General features: G+C 44.0%; 1 protein-coding gene and 1 long non-coding RNA gene across 3 annotated transcripts in view; one reads left to right on the top strand and one right to left on the bottom strand.

The window, feature by feature from the left end:
- Positions 1-14496, bottom strand: part of RNF13 (ring finger protein 13) — a 1183896-nt gene that overhangs the window by 944515 nt on the left and 224885 nt on the right. The gene's annotated exons all lie outside the window — the stretch shown is intronic.
- On the top strand, positions 4574-5663 carry LOC138493222 (uncharacterized). The gene is made up of 3 exons (XR_011276315.1): positions 4574-4676; positions 4779-4860; positions 5230-5663. It is a non-coding gene; the product is annotated as an uncharacterized lncRNA (long non-coding RNA).

The raw sequence follows: 14496 nt of genomic DNA, 5'->3' as shown, positions 1-14496 counted from the left end.
GAATAGCCTTATCTTGGGGAATATTGGTATAAAGAGCCTCTATATCTGGGGCCAACAAGATCTGTTTGGAGGCATCAAATGGGAGGCCTTCCACCAAATTAATAACATCCCTAGAATCTAGCAGAAATGTAGGCGTCGCCATTGCCAAAGGTTTAATGAACACGTCTATATATTTGGATAACGGCTCTAAAATAGAGCCGCATCCCGAGATTATTGGACGACCAGGCGGGTTAGATGTGTTTTTATGAATCTTGGGATGATATAAAAAAGGGGAGTTCTTTCCTCTAAGAAATTAATAAACTCAAATTCTTTTTTAGACAATATTCCCTCTTCAAGTGCTTTTTCAGAAAGGCTAGAAATCTTCTTTTTGATCAAAGCAGTAGGATCGGCAATCATTTTACGGTAATGACCTGGAATGTTAAGAAGTCGAAAGACCTCTTGATCGTATGACCCCGAATCCCAAACAACTATACCTCCGCCTTTGTCAGCACTCTTTATCACAATGGATGGATCTTGTGAGAGAGATTCAATGGCGTGAAATTCAGCTAGTTGAAGATTGGGCCTCATGTTATTTCTGGGATTCTCGAGACATTTAGCAAGTTCCTTAAGCACAATCTTTTCAAAGACAAGGACTTCAGCCAGAAGTTCCGCTGTAGTAGGAGTGAAAAAAGAAGGTCTGACCAGACCTGACTTATTAAGCTCAGAAGTGTTTTCTTTTTCAGAAAAAAAGGCTCTTAGCCTAATCTTACGGAGGAATTGTTGGACTTCATTAGTAAGGTGCATAGCACTCGGGGTCTGTGTCGGAACGAAAGAGTTTAGTTTCGTTAACTAAAAAAAGATATCTCAATGTTCAAAAAAGAGATTGTATACCCTTATTTGACTGAGGATTTTAACTTCCAAACGTTCTGGAAACAATCCAGCATCCAGAATGTGGGGACGTACAGAAGACGTGGGCTCACCTTTTCTGATACATCTTCCAGTTCCTCTAGTAATGAAGATTCTACTAATTCGAACTTGGGGAACCACCCTTTTCGAGGAAGGGGCGGTCACAGAGGCCGCAGGCACTTCCAACAGGGCAGAGGCCCCCACAGGCAACCTTATCCGCAGGCCTTAAACGCCCCTCCACAAGGCCAGGGGCATCGCGATTTCCAAACCCGCAACCGGTCGTACCGGTGGTGAAAGAGGCCCTTCCTATTTTTAATTTGTCTTCTCGAATTATTTCTGAACCTGAGCTGGCAATCCTAAAACGCGGCCTCTCTTTCGTTCCGACACAGACCCCGAGTGCTATGCACCTTACTAATGAAGTCCAACAATTCCTCCGTAAGATTAGGCTAAGAGCCTTTTTTTCTGAAAAAGAAAACACTTCTGAGCTTAATAAGTCAGGTCTGGTCAGACCTTCTTTTTTCACTCCTACTACAGCGGAACTTCCGGCTGAAGTCCTTGTCTTTGAAAAGATTGTGCTTAAGGAACTTGCTAAATGTCTCGAGAATCCCAGAAATAACATGAGGCCCAATCTTCAACTAGCTGAATTTCACGCCATTGAATCTCTCTCACAAGATCCATCCATTGTGATAAAGAGTGCTGACAAAGGCGGAGGTATAGTTGTTTGGGATTCGGGGTCATAGGATCAAGAGGTCTTTCGACTTCTTAACATTCCAGGTCATTACCGTAAAATGATTGCCGATCCTACTGCTTTGATCAAAAAGAAGATTTCTAGCCTTTCTGAAAAAGCACTTGAAGAGGGAATATTGTCTAAAAAAGAATTTGAGTTTATTAATTTCTCAGAGGAAAGAACTCCCCTTTTTTATATCATCCCTAAGATTCATAAAAACACATCTAACCCGCCTGGTCGTCCAATAGTCTCGGGATGCGGCTCTATTTTAGAGCCGTTATCCAAATATATAGACGTGTTCATTAAACCTTTGGCAATGGCGACGCCTACATTTCTGCTAGATTCTAGGGATGTTATTAATTTGGTGGAAGGCCTCCCATTTGATGCCTCCAAACAGATCTTGGTGGCCCTAGATATAGAGGCTCTTTATACCAATATTCCCCAAGATAAGGCTATTCAGTGCTTACAAATTATGTTGGATCGCCGACCATCTGCACATACGGTTCCCACTAACTTTTTGACCACATGTGTAGAATTGGTTCTTTGTAACAGTTTTTTCAAGTTCAAGGATGAGTTTTTCACACAAACTAAAGGCACGTCAATGGGCTGTGCGTTTGCCCCCAACTTGGCTATTATTTTTATGGCCTTGTTTGAAGAGAATTTTGTCCTTAATGATGGTAATCCCTATATTACTAACATCAAGTTATACCGTCGGTATATTGACGACATCTTATTGCTATGGGAGGGTGATATTGCCACACTTGAACTTTTTGTTCAGTGGCTTAATCAAGTAGATATTAACATCAAATTTACCCTGGAACACTCTACCTCCCGTATCGCGTTCCTAGATCTATCTATTTACAGCGAAGATGGGTTCCTGCAGACTGAGCTCTATAGAAAACCCACAGAAAGGAACATGACACTACAGTTTGAAAGCCAACACCCTAAAAGTCTTTTACGTAATCTCCCTTATGGGATGTTTTTACGGTTACGCCGCAATTGTTCCAACCTTATACAATTTAATACCCATGCGGACGTATTACAGACTAGATTGCTAGATCGCGGATATCCGCGTAAACTTATCAAACATTCAAGAAAAAGAACGCGATATACCAATCGGGATGCCCTTCTAAGACCTAAAAACAAAACTGTGGACAAGGAACAGTTGGTTTGTGTGTCCACTTTTTGCCAACACAGTGAGACAATTAAAGCTATTGTTTTGAAAAATTGGAGGATCCTTAATTCCACAGATCTTCAGTTAGAGAAACCTTTATTTGCTTTTAAAAAAAGCAAAAATTTAGGGCAGAAACTAACCCGGGCCTCTAGACTTCCTGTACGCATTAACCAGGTCAGAGATACTAACCTGAACCAGGTTAAAGGCCACTATCCATGCACTTCATGCGCAGCTTGTAAATTTTCTAAAAAAATTACAGACTTTTCTTATAATGGTAGATCTTGGGCACTACGTACATTTACTACGTGCAAAAGTAAGAATGTTATTTATGCTATCCAGTGCCCGTGTCAGCTCTTGTACGTAGGAAAAACTTCTAGGGAAGTCCATCTACGTATCAATGAGCACCGGTCTAAAATTAGAACACGCAACCTTTCGGCTCCACTAGTGATTCATTGCGTAGAAATGGGACATAACCCAGACTCCTTAATTTGGTTTTGTTTGGAAAAATGTTTTGCCAATAACACAATACAACTGGCTAATAAATTGTCCTACAAGGAACAAATGTGGATGTTTAATTTAAAAACACTCCACAAAGGCCTGAACACATTGGAGTCGTGGGACTTCAATAGTCGTTAGCAAGTTTGTTCTGCATTTCTCTATTTGCCCTCTATGGCTATTACGATTGTTTAGTTATTTAGTTTAATTGACACAATTTAACATCATTTATATTAGATTATCGTCTTTCAGCCAAAGCTTTCTTACCATCTTTCTTGCCTATCTCTGGTTTATAAACACTCTTTTTGTCATTGCATAGTAGCTTTAGAATTGCTTAGAGATATGGCGCTTGTTACATAGTTCTGTAATATTTTAGAACCAACTAGTAAACTATTGGATTGTACATCAAGCCTATATTGGACTACAACTCCCAGAATTCACTTGGTGTGGTGATGGCAGCCCAAAATTTATTAACGCTGTTTTTTAGTCCGATATATATTTATTTATTTTTAGTGTTTACTTATTATTATTTTTTCTATCAACAGCGGCGCCTTTCATTATTATTTTCTTCTAATTTGGGCTGCATTATTTGCGCTTTGTTTTGCTCGTGCAATGTCTTTACTGGCAGCACTTGCTGACATGCACAGTCAGTCTTTAGCTTTGCCTTTTTAAAAAAAGGCTTCTGTGTACTATTGGCTGTAGCCAGTCACTCCTTGCAGGTCTATACACGCATGCGTAGCGTTTCGAATTTGCAATTAGTTTTAAACAAAGAGATTACCATCTGGTCTCTCTTTTTGCTGGACAATTTTATTATACAGCAACCGTCCTGCAGGTAAGCGTGTGGCCAGCCTTCCTGCAATGTTAATAGCTTTTCAGCTACAGCCCTCTGCACAATTAACTTTGCAGCGTCGCCCTTTAGACTGCTGTTTGTTGTCCTTTGAGCTCGTTATCACATTTTAATCGTACGAGCCGTTCCAATTGATTTATTTGACACTTCGTGTGTTTATATTTAAACATAGCACCGCTTATCTTAGACTGCTGCCATTTGCCTTTAAGTTTACCTTCTTATTTCAATTGTGCTCGTAGCTCCATCTGATTTATTGGGCTTTTCGTGCCTTTATATTTAAACACCTTTTGGATTCCTCAGAATGGCGTGGTTGTCCGTAGGCTGCCTCCCATTCTATTGGTGATCTTTAGATGTATTTCATGCAGTGCCCTTCTACTCTGGTAAGCCGTGGGTCACTGCTTGCCATTTAACATTGTAATGGAGCTCTTGTGCCATTTTTGCAGTGATTTGCAGACGGCGTTGAAGGCTAAGGCTAAGTGGCGCTGCCTCTTTACTTTTCAAATACATGTATTGCTGGATCATCTTAAACTGCATGGGGCGCCCTTCAGGTGAGCTATTAGTACTTTTGCCTCAGTTATAGACACTCCATTTTGAATCTAGGTTTTTCATTTACCTGACCTAGTGCATTCTGGTCTTGTTTCTTGTTTCAGGTTATGTTTTAGTCCTGAATTGTTTCGTGTGACTGGCCACACTACACTGCATAGATTGTTGCAGCAGTAAGGTTTTCATCAGGTTAGTCCACTACTAGTCCTTTCTAGACACAGATATTACCATTGGTTGGTCTTTTTTGATATTTAGATATATATTATTATATATACACATTCTTGTTGTCGATTCACCATGGTCCTGAAGGTTCCCTCCCATCTTGCACGGTTCTCTTTTGGGAGTCACTTACCCTTTTGTTCTGGTTTACACAGCTGTTGTAGCGGGGGCCGTATATGCTTATTTTCACTATGGTATACACGGTTCTTAAATTGTTTTCAACAATTCAGGCTGCTAGCCAGCAGTCCTGTTTCTCTTTTTTAATTGTATGTTATAGGCAGTCGGCAAAGACTTTTTCATGTAGTAGCTTATAGTCGCTTTTGCGTACTTGTTTTTCAGAATGGTAACATCCACCTCCTGAGGAAGACGTTCAGTTAACCACTACTACACGTCGAAACCGGTCGAGAGAAAAATTCTACAGGGATGTGATCTTTGCATTTGTTTTTTCTATCCACCCTGACAATAGATTGTTTGAGAATTATTTCTATTGTTTGTAAACACCGCAATAATGTGTGTTATTATGGGGACTAGTTATGGATTCCTCTTCCCCATTGGTTTTTAGCATGTTTTTTGGTGTTTTTTAGTACTTTGGATGTGTGCCACGGTATGATGAGTTGTGTGTGTATGAATGAACTTGGTATGTTGAGTATGAGTGATGAAGTTTTAGCCGATTTTCGGCATATTGTTGCTGCTGTTTTGCTATGTTAAAATGATTAGTGTACAATAACTTTGTGTGATTTATTCACCAGTTTTCAATTTTTGTATCATCTTTAATAAATTTGGATACATTTTTTCTAAATATACTTTGCTCTGGACATATCTTTTCTGTTTCTTGATGCTATTATAATACTCTGGTCCAGAGGCTAGAGTTACCCTGCTCTTTTCAGTGTTTGCCAAGCTTACACATACATACACAAATACATTTTCGCACACTTTTCTTTTTAAATGCATAATTTTTCTAACCGGTTTCATGGAGCTTCTGCGGCCTATGCTAAGAATGTTCCCGCCTCTGAATGTCCCAAAGAAGGTTGTGAGGCATCAAATGTGGAGCCAAAGTGTTGCATGTAGGCAGGGACACTGCAGTAATGTAACAGTCAAGTAAATAAGACACAGAGCCTGTGCGCATTGCGTGTCAACTTCTTTTATCTCCTAATGGCAACTGCTGACAATTTTGGCTGTACCCCTGCCTACCCATGCCGTGCCTAGGTGCTCGGCATGGACAGAAGACTGTGTCCTACCTTCATACGAGGAACATAGAAAGAGGACACTACATCTACCCTTCACTTTAACAAACTTCTAACTTTAACCCATCTCTTCTACCCAGCTTGTGGGTCTTCGTATTGTTCTTTTGGATGGGCTGTGAATCCCTTGGAGGCGATCATCCCTCTCGCTATCACTATTGTCTGTGTCCACATCAGCCTCCATGAAGTCAGAGCAGCTGTGGAGTCAACATCAGACTAGGTACTCCCTTCGTTCTGCAGTGTTGCTTCACTTTCTATCCGTTTGAAAAACGAGGAGTTTCTGGTGACCGTACCTTGGGGACTTGCTGCTGTCACCATGGATCCCTTGATGTGGGTGACTGTCATGGGTCGTGTGTTGAATGCCGGTGTCTCTTTGGACCCTTGTTCTTGGCACACAAGTACTTGGTCCCTGATGCATACTTCTGGTTCTTTTGCCCTTCTCCTTGCATCTGCATTGGTCTTTTTTCCATGCTCCCTCTGTCCTTTTCTCTCTCCCTTATGTCTGTGTCAGCAGCTGTCTCATTCGTACTAGAGTGCAGGATGTTGATTCTGACGAACATGAGTTCGGATGGACATACTCCCGTGGGGCTGTGAGGTGTGCTCCGATAGTCCTGCAGTAAGTTGCAGATCGTTTGCATAAGTGATCCTCTGGTGAGGTTACATATTTGCAGGATGCGCTTCAGATTGGCCATTTAACGTTCTATGATGCCATTCGCCTGTGGCCATAGCGGGCTGATCTTTCTATGTTGAAAGCATAGATATTCGGCGAACATTCTGAATTCCTGTCCACTAAACTGTGGACCATTGTCATACTTTACCACTGTTGGGATGCCGTAATCGGTAAATGTTTTGCCTAGAGCTGGAATGACAACATGTGCTGCCGTGGAGCTTATCAAGTGTACCTCTGGAAATCGGGGCATCTCATCCATGATTACCAAGACGTGCTTGCCGTTGGCAAGGGGCCGAACAGGTCAACTGCCACTTCACATCATTCTTGAGTCGGCATGGCTGTCATCTGTAGAGGTTCTGGAAATGTGTAGGGAGCAACTGCCTTGCATATTGTACACTTCCCCAAGGTTTCTTCCACTTTTGTGTCCATTTGCGGAAACCATACTTTTGTTCGCAACAGTCGTATGGTGGAGACTATTCCCCTGTGTCCAGTGTCGACCAGGTCAATGGCTCTGTCTTGTATTGTGTGTGTGGAATTACTATCCGATCTTCCTTTAGCAGCAGACCTTCCAGGGACAGTGACAGGGAATGCTTCAGAAGAATGTGTTCGGAGGTGTTTCTCTTCTTGCTCCAACAGAGTTATTTCCAATTGTTTTGCACATGGCATCTGCCGGAAAGTACTCTTTCTTTCACTATGGAGAGGACCCGGTCCTTGTTCAGGTTGTGGAATGTTTAGTGACTTGGGAAGTGCGTTGCTGATGATACAGTTCACATATTGATCTGCCTTGCGAGATTGTGTCTCATGTTTTGCAGGTAGGGAGATATCTAGATAAGAAATCAGCCGGATTGTTTTCGTTCCCGGGTCGGTGCAGTATTTTGAAGGTGTATTCTTGGAGGCAGAGTCCCCACCTGCCAATTCGTGGGGGCGGTTTTGCTGTTGATTTTCCATATATGGTTGTGAGGGTCTGATGATCTGTGATGATGGTGAAATGTTGTCCATATAGAAATAGATGGTAGTGCTCACAGGCGATAGACTGTGACTGGCATATGCCACGATTTGCCGTGATTCTGATAAAGGAGAGCCAGGCTTGAATTGTGCAAGGATTGCCGCTAAGCCGACTGGTCTCACATCAACGGCGAGTTTCTGTTTCTAGGTTTTCGATCGTAGTACGCCATGCACAAGGTTGATGCGATGCAGCGTTTTATTTCCTGAAAAGCATCCTCACAGTCATTTGACCACGCAAATTCTTGTTCCTTTCCTATTAGATGTCTTAGCGGGGTGCTGATGGATGCAAAGTCCTGTATATACCTGGTACAGTAACTAGCCATTCCCAGGAAAGAACGGGTGGCTGAAACAGATTGTGGCATAGGTGCTTCTAAAAGTGCTTGAACTTTTTCTGGGTCAGGTTGGAAGCCTTCCTGCGAGAAAATGTGCCCAAAGAATTTGAGCGTTGTCTTATTGAGTTCACATTTGTCAACATTCAGGGAAGATTAGCCTCTTCCAGTGCCATGCACGCTTGCCGCAGTGTGTTGTCATGAGATTCCTAAGTGGCGCCAAAACCTAAGAGGTCACCTCTATAATTGGGACATTGTGGAATGTGCTCAATTACCTGGTGTATCTCATTCTGGAAAATGTCTGCGGCCGAGGACACTCCAAAGCGGAGTCCCTTGTAACAAAATAAACCCACATGGGTGGAGAATGTGGTTATGTATCGGGATTCGGGATGTAACTCAAGCTGATGATCGCCTTTGTTGAGATCTAATTTTGAGAACACTTTTTGTCCCATGAAGCAGGTGCATATGTCTGTAATTCTCGGTGACGTATGTCTCTCTCTTTCAATGGCTTTGTTTGGTGCCCTCATGTCCATACAGATATGAATGCTTTTTCAGTTTCCTTTCTTCAGGACTGGGGGATACCCAGGGTGTAGGTCCAGCTGCATGCTCTTTGATGTCTTGATCCAGGAGAGCTTGTATTTTGTCCTCAACTTGCTCTGGATGTTCAGTGATATGATAGGATATGATATGATATGGCATTTGTAACGCGCCTATACACAAGTGTTTCAAGGCGCGACGAGGCGGGGGGGAAACAAGGGGAGACAGACAACGATCCTACTAGGCCAGGTGTCATTCAGATCGTGCAAGTGCAAGGGTAGAGGGGAAGGGAAAAGTGCAAGGGTGAAAGGGAGAGGGGAAAGTGCAATACAGGGTTAGTAGAATAACAAGATAAATACTAAAGGCCAACTGGTGGCAAGTGCAAGGTAAGTGCAGAGAAGTGCTCGGAAGGGGGACTGTAGGGATGCAGAGAACAGTCCCGCAGTGCAGGGGTTGCCAGGGAGGCAGTGCAGGGGAGAGTGGCTGGGCCAAGGACTGAGATCGGTGAGTGGCCCAGTTGCGGATTCCATGCAGTTTCAGTAATTTCAGCAGGGGAGAGAAAGCAGAGGCAAAGAGGAAGGCTTTGAGGTGCTTCCGGAACCGGAGATGGTTGTCCTCAAGTTTCAGGGAGGCAGGAAGGCTGTTCCAGAGGGGGGCCCCTGCTGTGGAGAGAGATCTACCCCCAACTCGTTGCTTGGAGAAGCGGCTGACCCTGAGGGAGTTGGAGGCGGATGAGAGATGAGCTCAAGAAGGAAGATATTTAGGAAGAGAGAGTTGAAGGTATTTTGGCCCAAGGCCCCAGAAGGCCTTGTGGACAATGCAGAGGGTTTTGAACTTGATCCTCGCAGCCACTGGGAGCCAGTGAAGCGATTGCAGTCCTGGAGAGATACGGTCCCTGGGCTTGAGGCCAAGGACAAGTCTCGCAGTCCTGCTCTGGATAAGTTGCAAAGGGCAGAGAGTAGAGGCAGGAAGATTTAGATAGAGGCTGTTACAGTAGTCCAGCTTCGAGAGAACCAGGGCTCTAGAGACAGTGAGCTTCTGGGGGAAGAAGGGGAAAGGAAGGATGCCTCTGAGGCGGTGTAGCTGGTAGTGTGACTTCTTAGAGACGTCAGAGATGTGAGGAGAGAAGGAGAGTGTGAAGTCGAAGATGACCCTGAGGTTTTTTGCCTTGCAGGTAGGAGCAGGAAGAGGGCCAAGAGAGAGTGGCCACAGAGCTGCAGGGAAGGCGGGAGTGGGTGTGCCGATGAGTAGAATCTCAGTCTTACTGGCATTAAGGCAGAGGTCACTCCTCTGTGGTATTCTTCTGTAATGTTGTGCCACAGGCTTGACATCGCGAATGATATGTATTTTGACTTGTTTTCCCTTGAGGCAGCCAAGTCCTTTGAATAGGGTTGGGAAGAGTTTTTGCATCATGTCTTTTCGTCTTCTGGTGCATGCTGTCGTTATTTGGTACATGATGAGTACGAGACCCAGCTGTATAGCAGACTTGAAGCTGAGCATGCTGCCACCTGGTCCCTCTCCTTCTATTCCGTATATCAGTAATTTTGATATTTTGTCCTTTTATGTGCAGGTGGCCTTGAACATACCTTTACATTTTAACGGTGGGTTTGCTCTATATGGATAAATGTCAACGTCAGCTGGACGAAGCGTCTTCTAGTGAATCCATGGTATGTACCCTCATTGACTACCTTCACGGTTGCCCCAGTGTCAATAAGGAATTTTCATGTATATAGCCTTGTTTGCATTGCAGTCGCTGCTGGACGACGATGAGCCTGGACCGTTTCTGGGTCTTGGTGAGACTTCAATATAGAGCACCTTGTGTCTCGTGGATCACTTTTCCATGATTTCAGGGGAACGTCTTCTTCTAGATTCATCTCTCCTGTCTTTTGTTTGTCTGGATCTGTGCTGGGATTCTCTCCTCCTGCTTGGAGATCGTGGACTTCTGCTTGTTGGTGATGTAAGCCGTCTTGAGTTGGAGCTGTCCCGTCTCCTGCTGGTGTCATGAACTGTCGTCTGCGTCCCTTCTGGACTTCCTGGTCCCTGACCCATAGGGGATTGAATACAGTGAGCCTTCCAACATGGCCGCTTGAAACGGAATGCTGCTGGCCAGTCTCTACGCTGTACGCTCGACAAAACAGACACGCCCCGCGGCTCTGCACGTCTCAACGCTACCGCTCGCTGTAGTCGGACGTGTGTTGTTGGAGTTCGCTCGGGCCTTTCTTCTAATTCCTAGTTCCCGTTTCCTTGAATCCCCCTTCCTTCCTCCCATTCCTCTACCTTACCTCCGAACTTCCTGGATTTTCTTCCGCGCTCGGGTCACGGCGTTCCGTGCCTCCGAGTGCGAACATCATTCCTTCCTGGTATCCACCCTGGACTTCTGAACGTTCCCGGAAGTTGGATAGCGAACCTCACGCTGGAATCCGAGGACCAGCATTCGGATTTGTACAAATCCCGGACCGTGAGAAAGAAGACATCACAGAAGGTTGCAAGCAAACAACAAAAGCAGGTGAGAAGGGGAGAGACTTGTGTCAGCTGGGCCCACTGTAGTTTGTGGACGTCTGGCAGTGCCTGATATTTTTACAGACGGACTGGAAATGGTTTTCACCACCACACTTGTCGCATGTGTGACCAAGTGCCAGGCATGGCCCTACATGGGGGAAATTTGAGCCGCACCTATAGCATTTCTTTTTTTTCTTTATTAGTGTCTCGTTCTGATGCCCAGATTTGGCATAATGGCGCAGTGGCTGGCATCTGCGTGATTATAATGTTTCCTAAGGATTTGGTCTGCATGGAGAGAGCCATGTCCGCTCTGGCTAATTGTAGTATTTCCTCTAGTGACCTGGTCCTCTGTATCAGTTTTTTCCAAATTTCGCTGACTCGCATCCAGCAATTGTTTACGATTTGGGGGCTTCTTCAATCGAGTAATGTTCAAAGTCACAATATTTTATTTATTTATTAATTCATTTTTAGCCTCCCCCCCCCCCCCCCCCCCCGAGTCTCATGACAATATTGTCGAGGGTTTACCCTTTGTCTTGCGTGGTCGTATGAAAAATATGGCGTTCATAATCTACGGTTCGCAGTGGAGCGAAGTAGTTGTTCAGGGCGTGAATAATTCCTTGAAATGTATTTATTGGTGGAGCTTTGTGTCATTTCAAGGATGATGCTGCGGACTATAACGAGTGTAGGAGTATTCCCCTGAGGTGGCGCTCTTCCCTCACCCCTGTTGCATCAATGTATATTTGGAGTTCCTGTAACCATCGGTTCCACCGTGGCGCAAGGCTGCTGGTGTCCGTCATGTCAAAAGTGGGAAACTGCAGTGAGTCATTTTCTCTTTCAGTTCTTTCATGAGGCATGGATATAATGGGCCACCCAGGAGGCCTGCAGGTGGAGCGCTGCAAGTGCAGCGTCCCATACGAAGTGCCTTTATACTCGCCACTGGGCACAAAATACAGCGTGGCTCCTCGCAAGCCAGCGTTTCCTGAACAGCAAGCTACTCGTCATTGGCTGACCACAGAACTCTTGTAACTGCCATGGGGCAAGGAAAAACATTTTGGATCGGCACAGCCACCACTTGCATTCTAAGGTAGAGTAGCCACAGAGGAATCTGCAGTGAACCGGCAATGTGCAGCCTTTCCCAGTGAACATGGCAAAAGCCTCCTCCTGGTCTAAAATTAAAAACAAATAATAATCATCTGCATTTCAAGAGTGGCACAACCTTTGGTTTTTCCAATTTAAGATAAAGTTATTTTTGTTCAATGAACGTGTATGCTATAGAAAATACTAGCTGTCTTTAGCACTGCAATGTTGTATTCTGCATAATTTGCCAAATCGAAATTAAAGCGTTTTTTCAAACTATCACCGCGAGAAACAGTAGCGCAAATATGAGTTTAATATTAGAATGTAACAGATGACAATGTTTACAACATGATCTGCTGATTACCCAAACACATGACTCATCTGATGCAGGCATGTTCCACGGAAAATAACGCCCTTACACCACAGAGCAGTATTGCAAAAGTTGAAGATTTGAGTTTCTAAATTTCAAGACACCTAGTAAGTACTTCAATACTGATATATTCAAAAATACTAAATTCTGGCATTTTTGCCAAATGGTTACAAAGGGTAATATTTATCGTCGAAAGCAATGCATGCATCCTGCCAACCACCGTTATTGTTTGAAAAGAGGAAAAGACCAGGGGACATTAATTTATTAATTTACAGCTATGATAACCACACCTTGATGTGTTAGAGGACTCCTGCGACTACATACTCGTACTGCATGTGTCGCTATATGGCAATAATGATGGTTTGACAATCCCACTCACAATCTTGCTTCCAGATTTCTCAAGACTACAAAGGCTCCTATAGGAGTCCCTGCATATTTTAGGAGCTCTTTGGTTAATGCAGGGAATACTCCGGTACGCGGAACAACTTTTTAATTGAGGGGCAATGAACAAGGGAGAATGCCCGAATGCCCATATTGTATACACGCAGTGCTGATCAACATTGCACCACATCATATGCAGTTTACACAAGGCCCTAATCTCGCTTCCAAGGTGCAGGTTAGCGAGATTGTACAGCTTCTTGTGTGTGCATCACAAACTTTCACTCAACCATGCAAGCAGAAGTGTTCTCCCATTCACAAATGAATGCTCTACTGCATGGCTTACTAGGCCGCAGAAAAACGCCCTTTCAAATTCCGACACACCCAACAACCAGCGTCACATAAAACATGCCCACATCGTTCCTCCAACACATGCAAAACCTGCCACCGCAAACCCTCAAGAAGTTCATATGTTCACTGGAACATTTACAAAGCCCTGTACCCAATAAGCAAGAGTATTGCCCAACCCATTACGTTTCCTCTTTAGAGGGCAGATCTGAACCACTGCTAACACTATTGGCATGGCATGGCTGCCTCCAAAACCAGGTTCCCTGAATGGAGAATTACTGGGCCATTCCGAGTTTGGAGGGCCCGGTAATTCCTCCCTCAGGGAACTTGGGCCGGGAACTTCCCCATTCCCATTCGAGCCCCCATAGGGGGCTAGTTTTACCAGGCTTCCTTACCGGGTACCACGAGGGGACCTCGTAATCAGGCGGAATGGGTTTAACGGGTCCGCATCCATTAGCGGCACCTGTTAACCCATTCCGCCAAGATTGTAATAAGGCCCTATGTATTTAAAGATCTTGTTAGATTGTTTGTAACATTTTCTCGATTTTAATTGTTAATAAATTCAGGTGCCTACAGATGACCCTTATTTTTCAATATGCTGTAAAATAATGTTCGATATTTCAGAGCACATGCACTTGAAAAATGAACAAAGCACATTTTACAGATACCTTTCTCTACTATAAAAGACGCCCCTTAAGTATCAAATCTGAATTTCAGCTATTTTGCAAAGTCAACTGCATACAGAGAAAAAATATTCCAATTCACTATGCTAATCCTATGAAGTAGGCAGCCAATTTGGCTATGGTTTTGTGTCATTGAAGGAAATTTAGATTAGAGGCCCGACATCATGAATAACCTTGTTCACTGTTAATTTTGAAAATCAATGGAAAGTCTATGAAAAATTGCTCTGTCAGCAGTTTTCTGTTTCAGATGGTGGGTGGACTAAGCTTTGCAGTGGGCTGGATTAGTTTTGGGAGGAGCCCCACATTACAGTTTCAGAGGTGAGCCTGATTCTCAATGTATATTATTGAAATCTATGAAAGGTCAGGGGAAAGAAGACTTGATCACGGTTTTAAAAATCACACTTAAAGATTGAAACACTGATGCCCCCAACTGTCAGGTTACTGGCACATCGTGGGCACGTATGGCGTC

This window comes from Ambystoma mexicanum, chromosome 10, assembly GCF_040938575.1.
Source record: "Ambystoma mexicanum isolate Mex_15411 chromosome 10, UKY_AmexF1_1, whole genome shotgun sequence".
Lineage (NCBI taxonomy): Eukaryota > Metazoa > Chordata > Amphibia > Caudata > Ambystomatidae > Ambystoma > Ambystoma mexicanum.
Note: the sequence above shows the minus strand (reverse complement) of the source record. Positions and strands in the feature narration are given on the sequence as shown.